This window comes from Bos javanicus, chromosome X, assembly GCF_032452875.1.
Source record: "Bos javanicus breed banteng chromosome X, ARS-OSU_banteng_1.0, whole genome shotgun sequence".
NCBI lineage: Eukaryota > Metazoa > Chordata > Mammalia > Artiodactyla > Bovidae > Bos > Bos javanicus.
This window is the reverse complement of record NC_083897.1, coordinates 95,923,500-95,939,936: the sequence shown is the minus strand read 5'-3', so window position 1 is coordinate 95,939,936 and position 16,437 is coordinate 95,923,500.

The following is a 16,437-nucleotide window of genomic DNA, read 5'->3' as shown; positions in this document are numbered from 1 at the left end:
CAGCCTCTTCAAAAAATGGTGCTGGGAAAACTGGACAGCTACATGTAAAAGAATGAAATTAGAACACTTTGTAACACCATTCACAAACTCAAAAAGGATTAAAGACCTAAATGTAAGATCAGACACTATAAAACTCTTAGAGGAAAACATAGGCAGAACACTCGATGACATAAATCAAAGCAAGATCCTCTATGACCCACCTCTTAGAGTAACAGAAATAAAAACAAAAGTAAACAAGTGGGACCTGATTAAATTAAAAGCTTTTGCATGGAAAACTATAAGCAAGGTTAAAAGACAACCCTCAGAATGGGAGAAAATAATAGTAAATGAAATGACTGACAAATAATTAATTTCCAAATTATACAAGCAGCTCATACAACTCAATGCCAGAACCACAAACAACCCAATCAAAAAATGGGAAAAAGACCTAAACAGACATTTCTCCAAAGAAGACATACAGATGGCTAACAAACATGAAAAGATGCTCAACATCACTCATTATTAGAGAAATGCAAATCAAAACCACAATGAGATATCATCTAACACTGGTCAGAATGGCCATCATCAAAAAGTCTTCAAACAATAAAATTCTGGAGAGGGTGTGGAGAAAAGGAAATCCTTTTGCATTGTTGGTGGGAATGTAAATTGATACAGCCACTATGGAAGACAGTATGGAGATTCTTTAAAAAACTAGGAATAAAAGCACCATATGTCCTAGCAATCCCACTACTGGGCATATATCCTGAGGAAACAAAAATTGAAAAAGAAACATGTATCCCATAGCTCACTGCATAACTATTTACAATAGCTAGAACATGGAATCAACCTAGATGTCCATCAACAGATGAATGGATAAAGAAGTTGTGGTACATATACACAATGGAATATTACTCAGCCACAAAAAGGAACACATTTGAGTCAGTTCTGATGAGACAGATGAACCTAGAACCTATTATACAGAGTGAGGTGAATCAGAAAGAGAAAGATAAACATCATTCTAAAGCACATCTACAGAATCTAGAAAAATGGTACTGAAGAATTTATTTATAGAGCAGCAATAGAAAAACATGGAGAATAGATTTATGGACATTGGGAGAGGGAAGGAGAGGATGAGATGTATGGAAAGAGTAGCATGGAAACTTTTATTACCATATGTAAAATAGACAGCCAACAGGAATTTGCTGCATGACTCAGGAAACTCAAACAGGGGCTCTGTATCAACCTAGAAGTGTGGTATGGGGAGGGCAATGGGATGGAGTTTCAAAAGGGAGGGAATAAATGTATACTTATGGCTGATTAATGTTGAGGCTTGACAGAAAACAACAAAATTCTGTAAAGCAATTAGCCTTCAGTAAAAAAAAATAATAAAAATTAAAAAATCCATTGTGCTGTAGAGTCATGACATGTGTATTTTTCTGTATGTATGTTTATACCTCAATTTAAATTGTGCCTAAACAAAGATTGTGAGTTACATGAAACTGGAGTTTTTTTTAAGTTCTGAGTACATCATGCAAGATGCCAGGGTGGAAGAAACTCAAGCAGGAATCAAGATTTCTGGGAGAAATATTAACCACCTCAGATATGAAGATGGCAACACCCTAATGGCAGAAAGTGAAAAGGAACTAAAGAGCCTCTGGATAAAGATGAAAGAGAAGAATGACAAAAGCTGGCTTAAAACTCAACATTCAAAAAACAAAGATCATGCAATTCAGTCCCATTGCTTCATGGCAAATAGATGGGGAAAAAATGGAAACAGTGACAGACTTCATTTTCTTGGGCTCCAAAATCACTGCAAACTGACTGCAGCCATGAAATTAAATATGCTTGCTCCTTGGAAGAAAAGCTATGACAAACCAAGACAGCATATTAAAAAGCAGACACATTACTTTGCCAATAAAGGTCTGTATAGTCAAAGCTATGGTTTTTCCAGTAGTAATGTATGTATATGAGAATTGGGCCACAATGAAGGCTGAGAACTGAAGAACTGATGCTTTTGAACTGTGGAGCTGGAGAAGACTCTTGACAGTCCTGTGGACAGCAAGGAGATCAAATCAGTCAGTCCTAAAGGAAACCAGTCCTGAATATTCATTGGAAGGACTGATGCTGAAGCTCATGCTCCAGTACTTTGGCCACCTGATGGGAAGGGTCGACTCACTGGAAAAGAACCTGATGCTGGGAAAGACTGGTGCCAGGAGGAGAAGGGGACAGCAGAGGATGAAATGGTTGGATGGCATCACCAATTCAATGGATATGAGTTTGAGCAAACTCTGGAAGATAGTGAAGGACAGGGAAGCCTGGCGTGCTACAGTCCATGGAGTCACAAAGAGCTGGACATGACTGAGTGACTGAACAACAAAAAAAATTGAAGCATCAGGTGGGTGTTTTGAGAATATGATCTTTCATAGCCTAAGGAATCTGACTGTGAATTGTTTCAAGTCACTGACATAGAACTATGACAGTTTGAAAATTTAGAGTGAGGTCTGCATGTCTTGGGGGCTTCCCAGGTGGTGCTAGTGGTAAAGACCCTGCCTACCAATGCGGGAGGCATGAGAGACACGGTTTGATCCTTGGGTCAGGAAGAGCCCCTGGAGTATGGTTGGCAACCCACTCCAGTATTCTTACCTGGAGAATCCCATGGAGAGAGGAGCCTGGCAGGCTACAGTCCATAGGGTCACATAGAGTCGGACACAACTGAATCAACTTAGCACACATACTGCATGTCTTTAGGAAAGAAAGGATAGTCAGCCTATTCCACAAGGCTTCCCAGACTGACTCTGTTTAGGTGAACTCACTGAGATTAAGAGTCTCTCTTCTCCATGTATATCTGAATATTTGATTGAATGAGTTTGTGCTTTAGGTTTCATGGTCCTCAAAAGTCTATCAAGCTGAGAGAAATTAGAGGATAGTGATATATTTACACTAGTACCCCAGTTTTCAAATTTACCACATGAAATATAGCTCACTGGCGGGCATCCTTATTAAGCCTACCCACTCAGTTAACTTTTTCTTAGTCTAAAAGATTCTTGGGGAGTATGAATTCAGAGGTATGGGAGTGAATTATATGATTTTAACATCTAACATCATTGGGATCTAATAGCATTAAATGCCAAAACAGAGATTTACAGGTAAAAGCATTTTATTTGCCAATGGGCACCATCTCTTACCTCAGTTAATCTATCTTTAATGTTTATTTGATTCACCAAAGCATCTGAGTGACATGTTATACATTCACTTTATAGACATGTTAAAGACTTCAGTTAATCGAAGCCTTGGAATCCATCCAATCTCACCTATTGTGTTTTGTTATTATAGCTTTATCTCTCAGGCTATTTCCCAACCAGGGAATTACCCAGGTACTCTATGAACAGAGTTGAGATCTTAGTGGCCAAAGTTGAGTAACATGAACTATCCAACATGACCAGGAGTGTAATGAGTCAAGACCAAGGGAACACTACAAGCCAAACTGGGAATGCTAATTTCCTTCCTCAATAAAAAGAGGTTTTACAGGAAGGGGGGTGAACAACAAATTAACTCCTCAGTTTCTACTGGAAAACAATATATAAGAATCCAAAAGAGAAAGGAAAATTACATCTACTGAACTGTAGAAGGTAATAAATGAAGACAATACTAAAACATCCCACTGATTCCCCTAAATGAGATGAGGGAGAGATAGAAGATTGAGTGAGCTTACAGAACAGAGAACACTAAATTTGATGTCTGACAATATCTCCCCTATGCTCTCCCTCAGCCCCAGCAATGTTCTTTAAGAAAAGCTGAGATAGAGTGTGGACCAGAGATTAGAAGAGAAAACATTTTACTAAGCAGGGACGTGTTTCCATCCTAGAACTAGCCTAAGAATAAGAGGGACAAAGACAAAAATGTCATGACATGGGTGACATCATTAAAACATCACATGTAGATCAGTGACAGTGAAAGTGTCAGTCACTCATGTCCAATTATTTGTGACCCCATGGATTGTAGCCTGCCAGGCTCCTCTATCCATGGGATTCTTCAGGCAAGAATACTGGAGTGGTTTGCCATGTCCTTCTCCAGGAGGTTGTCCCATCCCAGGGATAGAACCCATGTCTCATTTGTCTCCTGCATTGCCAGATGGGTTTTTTACTATTAGTGCCACCTGGGAAGCCAGACTGGAGTGGTTAGCCATTCCCTTCTCCAGGGGAACTTCCCAACCCAGGGATCAAACCTGGGTCTTCCACATTGCAGGCAAATTCTTTACCATCTGAGCCACCAGGAAAGCTCCATGTACATCAGTAGATCATGGTATACCCAAATTGGTCTCAATTATTTAAGTGAGGTTTGTTGCCTGATACTTCTCCCTAGACCATTTGGCTGCATTTCGAGGAAGAAGAGAAGAGGATCCTGAATACTGACTTTCACAATTTCTGAGTTTTCCATAAGAGTTGTACACTAATTATTCTGGATGTATGAATATAAGTAACTGACAAAAATTCAGATATTTGAGGAGAATTAAAAATTAAGCAAATAATTCTAAGTGAAATATTAGTGAATCAAATCGAGGAGCATACTTCAAGAATACACCATAGTGAAGTAGAGTTTAGGCCAAAAGCATAAGGATGAGTCAGCATACCAATAATGTAATTCAATACATTTAGTATGTAAAAATATGCCATATGATTATTCTTAGATCCCCAAAATAAACAATATTCAACTTTTATCCCTGACTTGAGAAAAATTCTGAAATTAAAAAGACAAATTTCTTAACTTGATAAATAGCATTTTAAGAAGTCATCTGAAAGTATATTTAAAGATGATACATCAAATCCATTTCTAGTAAAGTCAGGAAAACGACCAGGCTGTCTCCTATTCCCACTATTATTCAACATTGTTTTGAAAGTTCAAACCCTAACAGTAAAAGTACAATAAATATATAAAGAGCATTATAAAACTTAACTGAGGTACACAAAGAAGGCAAATGGAGAAACTTACCACATTCCTGGGGTGAAAACCCAGTCCTGCAAAAATGTCAATTCTCCTGATATTAATCTACATATTTAATATAATTCAAGAAAAAATGCAGAATTGTCCAGGAAGATTTAGCAGATGAGCTGCTGAGAGGGCACTTCCCTTACCATATGTTAAAGCTAGTATCAAAATAATTACAAGTCTTCATCTGGGAAAAAGTTCATTGCAGCACTGTTTATAATAGCCAGGACATGGAAGCAACCTAGATGTCCATCAGCAGATGAATGGATAAGAAAGCTATGGTACATATACACAATGGAGTATTACTCAGCCATTAAAAAGAATACATTTGAATCAGTTCTAATGAGGTGGATGAAACTGGAGCCTATTATACAGAGTGAAGTAAGCCAGAAGGAAAAATACCAATACAGTATACCAATGCATGTATATGGAATTTAGAAAGAGGGTAACAATAACCCTGTGTACGAGACAGCAAAAGAGACACTGATGTATAGAACAGTCTTATGGACTCTGTGGGAGAGGGAGAGGGTGGGAAGATTTGGGAGAATGGCATTGAAACATGTAAAATATCATGTATGAAAAAAAAAAAAGAAACATGTATATTATCATATGTGAAACAGATCGCCAGTCCAGGTTCGATGCATGAGACAGGGTGCTCAGGGCTGGTGCACTGGGATGACCCTGAGGGATGGGGTGGGGAGGGAGGTTGGAGAGAGGTTCAGGATGGGGAACACATGTACACCCATGGCTGATTCATGTCAATGTATGGCAAAAACCACTACAATATTGTAAAGTAATTAGCCTCCAATTAAAATTTTAAAAATAAAAAAAAATTATATTTGCTAAATGAAAAAAAAAAAAAACTGCAGAAACAGATACACATATATAGGAATTCAATACAAGATGAATATGAGATTTCAAATGAGTGGGGAAAGGATAGGTTGTCCAATAAATGATGTTAATAAAACTGACTATACATTTAAAAGAAATATTAAATCCCTACCTCTTACTGTACAAAAAAAGAAAATATAGAATAAATAAAAATTTAAACATTAAAAAGCCTAAACTAAAACTATTTCTACAATTGGTAGTGTGAAGTGTTTAAAAATTGAAGCAACAACAACAAAAAGAAAGAACTAATATACTTAATTTATGAAGATCTCTTTTTATCAGTGCAAAAAAAATCCCTTAATAGACAAACGGGCTGAGTATGAACAGCTTATTCATATAAACAGTAATACAAATGGTCATTAAACACATAGAAAATTCTTAATCTTACACATTATCAAAAACATGGAAAGTGAAATGCCAAAGATGTATTTGTTTACATATAAAATGATCACTGATGAAAGCAGAAAAAATCTGGAGAAAGAAATTCTACGTTTTTGGTAGGGGTCTAAGTGTATAGTGTCTTTCTGAAGGGCAATATGGTATTGTCTGTGTATCTTTTAAATGTATGAACATTTTTTACCCAGTCATTCCACATCTAGGAATTTATCCTACAAAAATAACTGGAGAGGCAAACAAAATTAAATGCATGATAACCAGAGCAAGCCTTATTCAGAAAAATCGAGACCATCCTAAAGGTCCATTAACAAGAAATTAATAATGATGAAAAAGGAAGTAAAACTCTATTTTCTGACTTGGAAAATTTTATATTTTTATATTCATATCATTTTATCAATGTGAAAAAATAATATCCTAATAGGAAAATGGAATGTAAATATGGCATATATATATATATATATATCATACATATCACATATATTAACTAAAATGTTAACATGTTTCCCCATATTCTTGTTGTCCTTGACCAACAAAGGTCCATATAGTCAAAACTATGGTTTTCCCAGTAGTCATGTAAAGATTCAAGAGTTGGACCATGAAGATGAATGAGTATCAAAGAACTGATGTTTTCAAAATGTGGTGCTGGAGAAGACTCTTGAGAGTCCCTTGGACTATATGACAAACCAGTCAATCCTAAAGCAAATCAACCCTAAATATTCATTCGAAGGATGTTGCTGAAGCTATAGCTCCAGTACTTTGGCCACCTCATGGGAAGAGCCGACTCGTTGGAAGAGACTCTGCTGCTGGAAAAGATTGAAGGCAAAAGGAGAAAGGGGGCAGCAGAGGATGAGATGGTTAGATAGCATCACTGACTTAATGGTCATGAATTTGAGCAAACTCCAGGCAATAGTGGAGGACAGAGGAGCCTGGCCTGCTACAGTCCATGAGGTTGCAAAGAGTAGGACACGACTTAGTGACTGAACAACAACAAAGGATAGGATTTTCTCATTTATTCAATTCTGAAACTGCTTTTGTTTTCATAAGAAATATAAGGCACTTTTTAAATTTAAAACTGAAAATCTGGGAATGAAAGAAAAATGTTTCTTTTTTTTTTTATTTTACTTTACAATATTGTATTGGTTTTGCCATACATCAACATGCATCTGCCACGGGTGTACACATGTTCCCCATCCTGAACCCCCCCTCCCACCTCCCTCCCCATACCATCCCTCTGGGTCATCAAGCTAAATTTAATATTTAAAAATTGTATTTATAGTATATAAAAAATTTTCCTTCATTATATTTTAACTTTTAGATTTATTTTAAAATGAGTATATATTTCTTTCATAAAAAAGTAATTATTTTTTAAAGATTAAAAAGTAAGTGTGAATTTGGAAAATGGGAGATAAGATGAAAAAGACTGTAAATATTTATAGCAGCTTTATTAATGATCATCATACCCAGAAACAACCAATAAGTCTCCTTCAACAGGTAAATAGGTAAACAAACTCTAGAATACTAATACAATGGAATGTGATTCAGAGATTTTTAAAAAGTGAGGTATCAAGCTAAAAAGAGACATCAATGAATCTTAAATAATTAAATGCAAATTGCTAAGTGAAAAAAGCCACTCTGAAAAGTCTGCATAATGCATGATTACAATTATGTTATTATATATAGTGATACCAGAAACTATAAAATTCCTAGAGGAAAACATAGGCAGAACACTCTTTGATATAAATCACAGGAAGATCCTCTATGACTCACCTCCCATAATAATGGAAATAAAAACAAAATAAACAAATGGGACCTAATTAAACAAATGCGACTAAATAAAAACTTTTGCACAACAAAGGAAACTATACGCAAGGTGAAAACACAGGCTTCAAAATGGGAGAAAATAAGAGCAAAGGAAGAGACTGACAGAATTAATCTCAAAAATATATAAGCAGCTCATGCAGCTCAATTTCAGAAAAATAAATGACCCAATCAAAAAATGGGCCAAAGAACTAATTAGACATTTCTCCAAAGAAGACATACAGACGGCTAATAAACACATGAAAAGATGCTCAACATCACTCATTATCAGAGAAAGGCAAATCAAAACCACAATGAGGTACCATCTCACACCAGTCAGAATGGTGGCTATCAAAAAGTCTACAAACAATAAATGTTGGACAGGGTGCAGAGAAAACTGAACCCTCTTACATTGTTGTTGGGAATGCAAACTAGTACAGCCACTATGGAGAACAGTGTGGAGACTCCTTAAAAAACTGGAAATAGAACTGCCATATGACTCAGCAATTCCACTGCTGGGCATACACACCAAGGAAGCCAGAACTGAAAGAGACACATGCACCCCAATGTTCACTGCAACAGTGTTTGCAATAGCCAGGACATGGAAGCAACCTAGATGTCCATCAGCAGATGAATGGATAAAGAAAGCTGTGGTACATACACACAATAGAATATTACTCAGCTATTAAAAAGAACACATTTGAGTCAGTTCTAATGAGGTGGATGAAACAGGAGCCTGTTTTACAGAGTGAAGTAAGTCAGAAAGTAAAACACCAATACAGTATATTAATGCATATATACGGAATTTAGAAAGATGGTAATGACAACCCTATATGCAAGACAGCAAAAGAGACACAGATATAAAGAACAGACTTTTGGACTCTGGGAGAAGGCGAGGGTGGGATGATTCAAGAGAATAGCATTGAAACATGTATATTACCATATGTGAAACAGATTAACAGTCCAAGTTCGATGAATGAAACAGAGCACTCAAAGCCAGTGCACTGGGACAACTCAGAGGGATGGAATGGGGAGGGAGGTGGGAGGAGGGTTTGGGATGGGGCACACATGTACACCCGTGGCTGATTCATGTCAATGTATGGCAAAAACCACAATACTGTAAATTAATTAGCCTCCACTTATAATAAATAAATTAAATTTTAAAAAGAGAATAAACAATGGGACCATACAAGGGCAGGACAAGCTAATCTCTTTATAGCCAAAAAGGTTCATAAACCTTAACCCAGTGACCCATTTATTTCGAGTAACATTTAGTACATAGAGTGTTTTGAGTTGGGAGAACCCTTCTTTTAAGGCAGGGCTTAGAAATACTAGGAGTTCAAATATTAGGATAAAAAGTAAAGCTCGTATTCAGTGGGAAAAAAAAGTTCAATGGCTTCCAGGGGCTCAAAGGAGTGAATAGATGATGCACAGAGAATTTTTAGGGAAGGAAAACCATTCTACATTTTACTGTAATGGTAAATCTTAATGCATATAAATTTAAAAAATCATTTAGGATGTTGAGGCATGCGAGGATGGAATGTAGAATGTGACAAAACAATATTAACTGTATTACAAATGTATGAAAAAACCTCACTGAAATGTATGGGATAATGGTGCTGTCTCAAGTAACTTTGAAAATAGGTAGCATCTGTAAGACTAAAGGCAAAATAAGCTATATATAAGCATCTTATTCTAGCTAAGAGTTGTTTCCCACTGGGGTGAAAGTGAAGTCGCTCAGTTGTGTCTGACTCTTCGCAACCCCATGGACTGTAGCCTACCAGGCTCCTACGTCCATGGGATTTTCCAGGCAAGACTATTGGAGTGGGGTGCCATTGCCTTCTTCGATAATTATGGTTGAATACTATCAAATGAAAACTGAAAATAAAAGTAAAAGCATTTTACAGTAGAAAACTTTTGTAAAGATAGGGCTCCACATAATGTGTTAATTTAAGTCTTTATATCACTTTGTTAGTAAGTTTTGTTCTTAACACTATTATGGAGTAGCCTACTTTGCATTAACAGACATTTGAAATAACAGTCAAGCATGCCATGTGGTGGTCTAAATATCAAACAATATACTTATTTATATATACAGCATCACTCAGTACCTGCTAAAATGAATGTGAAAATTACAGAACCTAACATCTTATACTACAATAATAAAAAACAAAAACAAAAAAGTGACCAATGAAGGCAGAAAATAGGACTTAAAAGAATCTAATATCAATTGACTTTTAAAACATTCATAAAAGGAATAAATGCATATTTCACAAACAGTGAAAGCAAATGTTTCAACAAGCAATTCAGTTCCAGGTGCGGACAACAGCATTAGCCTAATATATGACAATGACTTCAGAGAAGCAAGTGTTCTTTTCTATAAATGAGAAAGCTGTGAGACGACAAAGTCTGCCACGTGAAGAGTTAGAAGGAAAAGATACAAACCCAAACTTAGATGTAAAGAAAAAAACAAAATAAAATTAAATTAAATATTGAAAAACTGGAAACTGTGGCACATCAAAAAATGCTGAATAACTGTCTTCTGTGAGAGCTGAGTTTTTGTTCACACAAAAGTATTTATGTACAACACCACCCTTATGGCAGAAAGTGAAGAGGAACTAAAAAGCCTCTTGATGAAAGTGAAAGTGGAGAGTGAAAAAGTTGGCTTAAAACTCAACATTCAGAAAACAAAGATCATGGCATCTGTTCCCACCACTTCATGGGAAATAGATGGGGAAACAGTGGAAACAGTGTCAGACTTTATTTTTCTGGGCTCCAAAATCACTACAGATGGTGACTGCAGCCATGAAATTAAAAGACGCTTACTCCTTGGAAGGAAAGTTATGACCAACCTAGATAGCAGATTCAAAAGCAGAGACATTACTTTGCCAACAAAGGTTCGTCTAGTCAAGGCTATGGTTTTTCCTGTGGTCATGTATGGATGTGAGAGTTGGACTGTGAAGAAGGCTGAGCACCGAAGAATTGATGCTTTTGAACTGTGGTGTTGGAGAAGACTCTTGAGAGTCCCTTGGACTGCAAGGAGATCCAACCAGTCCATTCTCAAGGAGATCAGCCCTGGGATTTCTTTGGAAGGAATGATGCTAAAGCTGAAACTCCAGTACTTTGGCCACCTCATGCGAAGAGTTGACTCATTGGAAAAGACTCTGATGCTTGGAGGGATTGGGGGCAGGAGGAGAAGGGGACGACAGAGGATGAGATGGCTGGATGGCATCACTGACTCGATGGACATGAGTTTGGGTGAACTCCAGGAGTTGGTGATGGACAGGGAGGCCTGGCGTGCTGCGCTTCATGGGGTCACAAAGAGTCGGACATGACTGGGCGACTGATCTGATCTGATCTGAAGGCTTACTGGTTAAATATCTGAGGCATATCTGGCCTTGAACACTTTCCTTATATGCTGGAGCTGTAAACAAGTTTTCTCAGTCATAAAAAAAAATTCTCAGCAGTTGCATTAACATGAAACAATGGTCTTAATACAAGGAAAAAAAAAGAGAGAAAATTAAACAAAACTCCTAGATAAGAGGGCATTTGGCAGGATATCCAAAAACGACCCCACTGGGGTAGGGGTTAACAATTTAGATAGTGATGTACATATATACTGGAATTAAACAACTGTGTAAATGTATGGCAGATGGTAGGAGCTAAGTTTCTCACTTTTGGAGTGGAATGTTACAAACAAGTAAGAGGAGGAGACTTGAATGATCCATATGGATTATTAATGTTCCTTTTGATGATGGATTAGAATTGAAGATATCAGCAATATCTCATGTTTAGCTTAATATAGATATAATTCTTACATATGGAACGAATATTTATAGATACATATATATACGTGGTTTAGTATACACACACATTTCTTTGCTCAGTCTGCTGAGAGGACCTCAAAGCAATGGAGTCCTAATAATAATGAGCACATCCAGCACCAATGTCATGGTTTTTAATATCATTCTCCAATAAATGGAACTATGGTTCCCAGAAGAGGTTGACCCAAGAAATATATAATTGAGCTTAGAGTTTCTTGCAATGCCAGAAAGTAAATGCTCAAAAATAAAATGATGGAAGTATGTCAAAAGGCCTTGAGTCAACCCAAGAGCATTCAATGGTCAAAGCTGTAACAATTTTGACCAATGAGATAAAGTGGTATTGGATTATAATCCAAAGTATAAAATAAATATCCATGAGTCTGTACTGATATAAATACATTAGTTAATAAATTAGGAAAGAGACAAATCTCTCATGCAGAATAATTTCTGATAAACTGTGTAGATATTTCACCTTCAGAGAGTTGGAGCACAACTCTCAACTTTGTGTGGGCTGCATATAATAAATTCCTTCCAAAGTGTACAGTACTGAAAGGAGGGGGAAAGTATCTTTGCAGTGGATAGAACTGATACACATTCACTCAAGCTAGGTGATCAGATCATATAAAAAATTATACATCATAATGATAATATGTATACTTGACATAATGTGATGAAAATGGTACTCTATTGCTGTGATCTTCCTCCTCAAAATCTTTAACTCTAGATTGATCATGAGGAAAATATTGGACAAATTCCAATTGAGGGATACTCCACAAAATGCCTGTCTAGTACTCTTCATTCTATCAAGATCATCAAAAACAAGGAAAGTCTGAGATATCAGAGGCAAGAGCAGCCTAAGGAAACAATGACTAAATGCAATGTGGTATCCAGGATGGGATAACTAGAAGAGAAAAAATACATTATATAGAAACTAAGAAAATCTGAATAAAGTATGGACTTGAGTTAATAGTAATGCTTCATTAGTGCTTCATTAATTGTAACAAATATACTATAAGATGTGAAAAATAGGGGACATTTAGTCTGGGGTATATAAGAACTTTCTATGTTGTCTTCCTAATTTTTCTGTAAATTGAAAACTATTTTAAAATAAAAAGTTTATTTAAAAACTATCTAGACATAGGAATACATCCAGAAATGGAAGCAGGGGTGTAAGGGAAGCAAGAAGGCCAAGACAATTTTGCTATAGCTTCTGGTCACATGATATGTGGTTAACCCAGGTTAAGGCTCATGGAGAAGGCAAACATCTACATGGGGAATGTATCAGGAGAATTTATCAGAAAAGGCATATGTGGAGGGGACCCTGATTTAGCTGGCAAAAGCAGTTTTACACATACACACACATTTGAGATTCAATTTACATTTGTTTAATAGGGAAACTGATGTGTTTCCAGTACGAGGATACTCTTTTCTAGACTTTTTGGAGTCCTAGGTTAACTTATAAAGAATACAAAGCATAATAACTCAAAATCTTGATGTCATTCATCTGATGGAATAAAATCCATGGTATCATGTAAAACGTATCAGTACAAACATTTTTATGCTCCAAAAGGATCACTCTAACTAAAGAATTATATATGGAATTACATACACACACACACACACACACACACAGATACACACACTGCTATCATATCACATCGTACATACTACTGTTAATTTCAACTTCCACATATCACTTTAACCACCATGGTGTTTATTATCAAGAGAAACAGGAGGTCAGAATGCCACTGTAATCTTCATTTTCAAACCAGAATCCTTTAACTTCAGGCATCCACTCCTATTTCCTCCACCCAAGCTCTCAGCATGTTCCGATATTCATTTTAAGATTGTATTTGAGTCCTTTTCCAATGGTAGCATCATGAAATAAAATAGTGAGTTTATCTAAATTTGTTGTCAACAAAGATGTGCTGTCTGATTTGTATTTATTAAAGTAGGAAATTCGGGATAGAAGTTTGTAACATGACTTCATTTGGGAACAACTTTGACCTCAGACCTTGCAAATTCAGTGAGAAGCTGAAGAGTCCATTGGGAAAATATTAGCTTTAGAAGGAATCTTGAAGGTCTTCTAATCCAGAGTTCTACCTAATGTATGAAACTATTCTTGAACATTTCCAGCAAATCGGCTTCCATTTAAACAGCTCCAGTGAAGAGGGTTATCTTCAATTTATTGCTAGAAAGTTCCTAAAAGTAAGCCAAAAATCCGACTTATTGTAAATCTGTAATGATTTGCCCTCTGGAGCTACCCAAGTAAATGTTACCCCTCTTCTATCTGACAAGGCCTTTAATTATTTAAAGAAAAATATCCACAACCCCAGTCTTTAGACTAAAGCACTCTTGAAGCTTTTTATAATTGTTCTGGGTCTATTTGTAAATGAGTTACCATCTCGGTCACTTTTCACGTTATCTGTGTCCATCTTAATTGTGGCACTCTGAAATGATCCAAATCTCCCAACATGAATGGTCAAGTACAGAATAAAACATTATGAAGGACTTCCCTGTGCTGGACATCATGCCTCTACTAATAAAGCCTGAGACTTTAGTACATTTGTGTGCTCACATGGTGGGCTCATGTTAAACTTATAGTAAATTAAAACTACTGAGTCTTCTTCACAAATGCTATTTTTAAGCTACATAATCCTTTTCCTTTATTAACTGAAGTTTTGATACAAGCACAGGGCTTTACATTTTATCCTATTCAATTTAATCCTGTTAAATTTGTCTATATTTCTTTCATTCTACTAAGGACTTTTGGATCTTGTTAGTGACATCCAGTGCATTCTGCTTTCTAATGCTATACTATTTGCCATGGGATGGGCAAGCTATACTTTCATACCTAGTCATAGAAAAATAACTTCAATGGGACAGAACTGAAGTTAGAAACCTCTTGTTTACATTGACACATCATTTGGCACTTTCAATTTACTAACCCATCTACTGGCCTGTTATTATCTAGCTCATGTTACTATATTTTTGCTCTTAAGGGCATTTTGAGAAACTGCCAAATACCATGGTGAGGTACACAATGTTTACTGCCTTGTGAGGTCTCTGGGAGGCAGCTCAACAAAAAGGCAGGCATCCTTCAGAGCAGCTGAAGCACAAGTGGCCCATGTGATTGCCAATTTGGAGGCATACCATATGTATTAGGACACTGGACAGATGTACTAACGGATAGTCTTAAATATTAGCCATAACTCAAAAGTCAGAAAGCCAAACCTCCAAACTGCAGTTTTGATAATGACAGAGTTGATTCTCACACATGCATTTTTATGTAACCTGTACCAGGGTGAACAGCAGCAGAGATGCTTCATTTAAAAACAACTAATATGTTGCCACAACACCCAGGAGGTAAGTGAGTACATAATTTATAATAAAATCTTTTATAATAATAAGCTAGTGTATTTTAATAGGTTCAGGGGAGAGCAAAAGAGTCAATTGGTTCAGTACACACTCTGGAATCTTAGAATTGGGCTCAAATTTTGACTCTATCACTTAATAGCTATGAGACCCCAGAAAACTAACCTCTTTTAGTTTATTTCCTTATTTGTAAACCGGGGAAAATAATAGTAGTACTATCTTATAGGATTGCTATGAAAATTGAACATAAGCATGAATATATTAGCTATTTATTGTCCTTCTAATCTGACAGAAACAATCTTATGAAATCCATGCTAGAGCTGAGTAATCAAGCTCATCAACTATTTTTTAATAATAAATTACAGCATCTTCCCTGAAATTACCTTAAACTCGCTAATCTTCACATTGGGCTAAGAAGTTCTGAAGTTGAATTTTGGAAGTGTTTAGGGAATCCAAATCTGTGCATAGATATCTCAGTATAGCTGAAGCTATATGCATCAATACATATCCATCTGATGAATAATGTTGTCTATGTACATCAGGACAAACAATTCCTTATTTGAGAGTGGCTCACTCAAACTTTGGATGTGTTGGTTTAGAATTAACTTTTGCCAATGGTAATTAATATCAAAATGTTTAAAGCCTTGGTAAGAATGTACACCACCTGACAATGTTGTTCTTTGAGGTGGTTTCAGTCTGATGTCTGCCAAATCATTTTTCACCTTTCTATTTTTAGAAAATTGTTTTTCCCCTAAGTTTCCTAACAGACTTCTGGGAAGATGGTAGCAATGGAACAGGTCCCCAGTTCTTGCCTCCCTCCCAAAAATCAATAGAAATTACCACAGGCAAACAAAAATTGAGCAAAACTTGTACAAACAACAAGGGCATTAGAATTCTCAAGGAATATCTTTAAGACACGATATTGATGGGGCCATATTGAAAGATATCACCAATCTGAAGTTCTGTGATATATTTACAAATCAAGAAAATCCTGGCAGAAAACCACTAATACAATCTAGCTTAAAGGAGCAAGGAATGAAGGTGGGGGCAGGCAGTGAAAAAATTGGCATGGGAACCACTCATAAATTGAGGTAAGCCTGAGTAACTTCCTTTATCTAAATCTCCCAATGTATTCTTTAATAAAATAATACCAAGTTGGGAATATAAAAATTGCCACATAGTTTTAAAA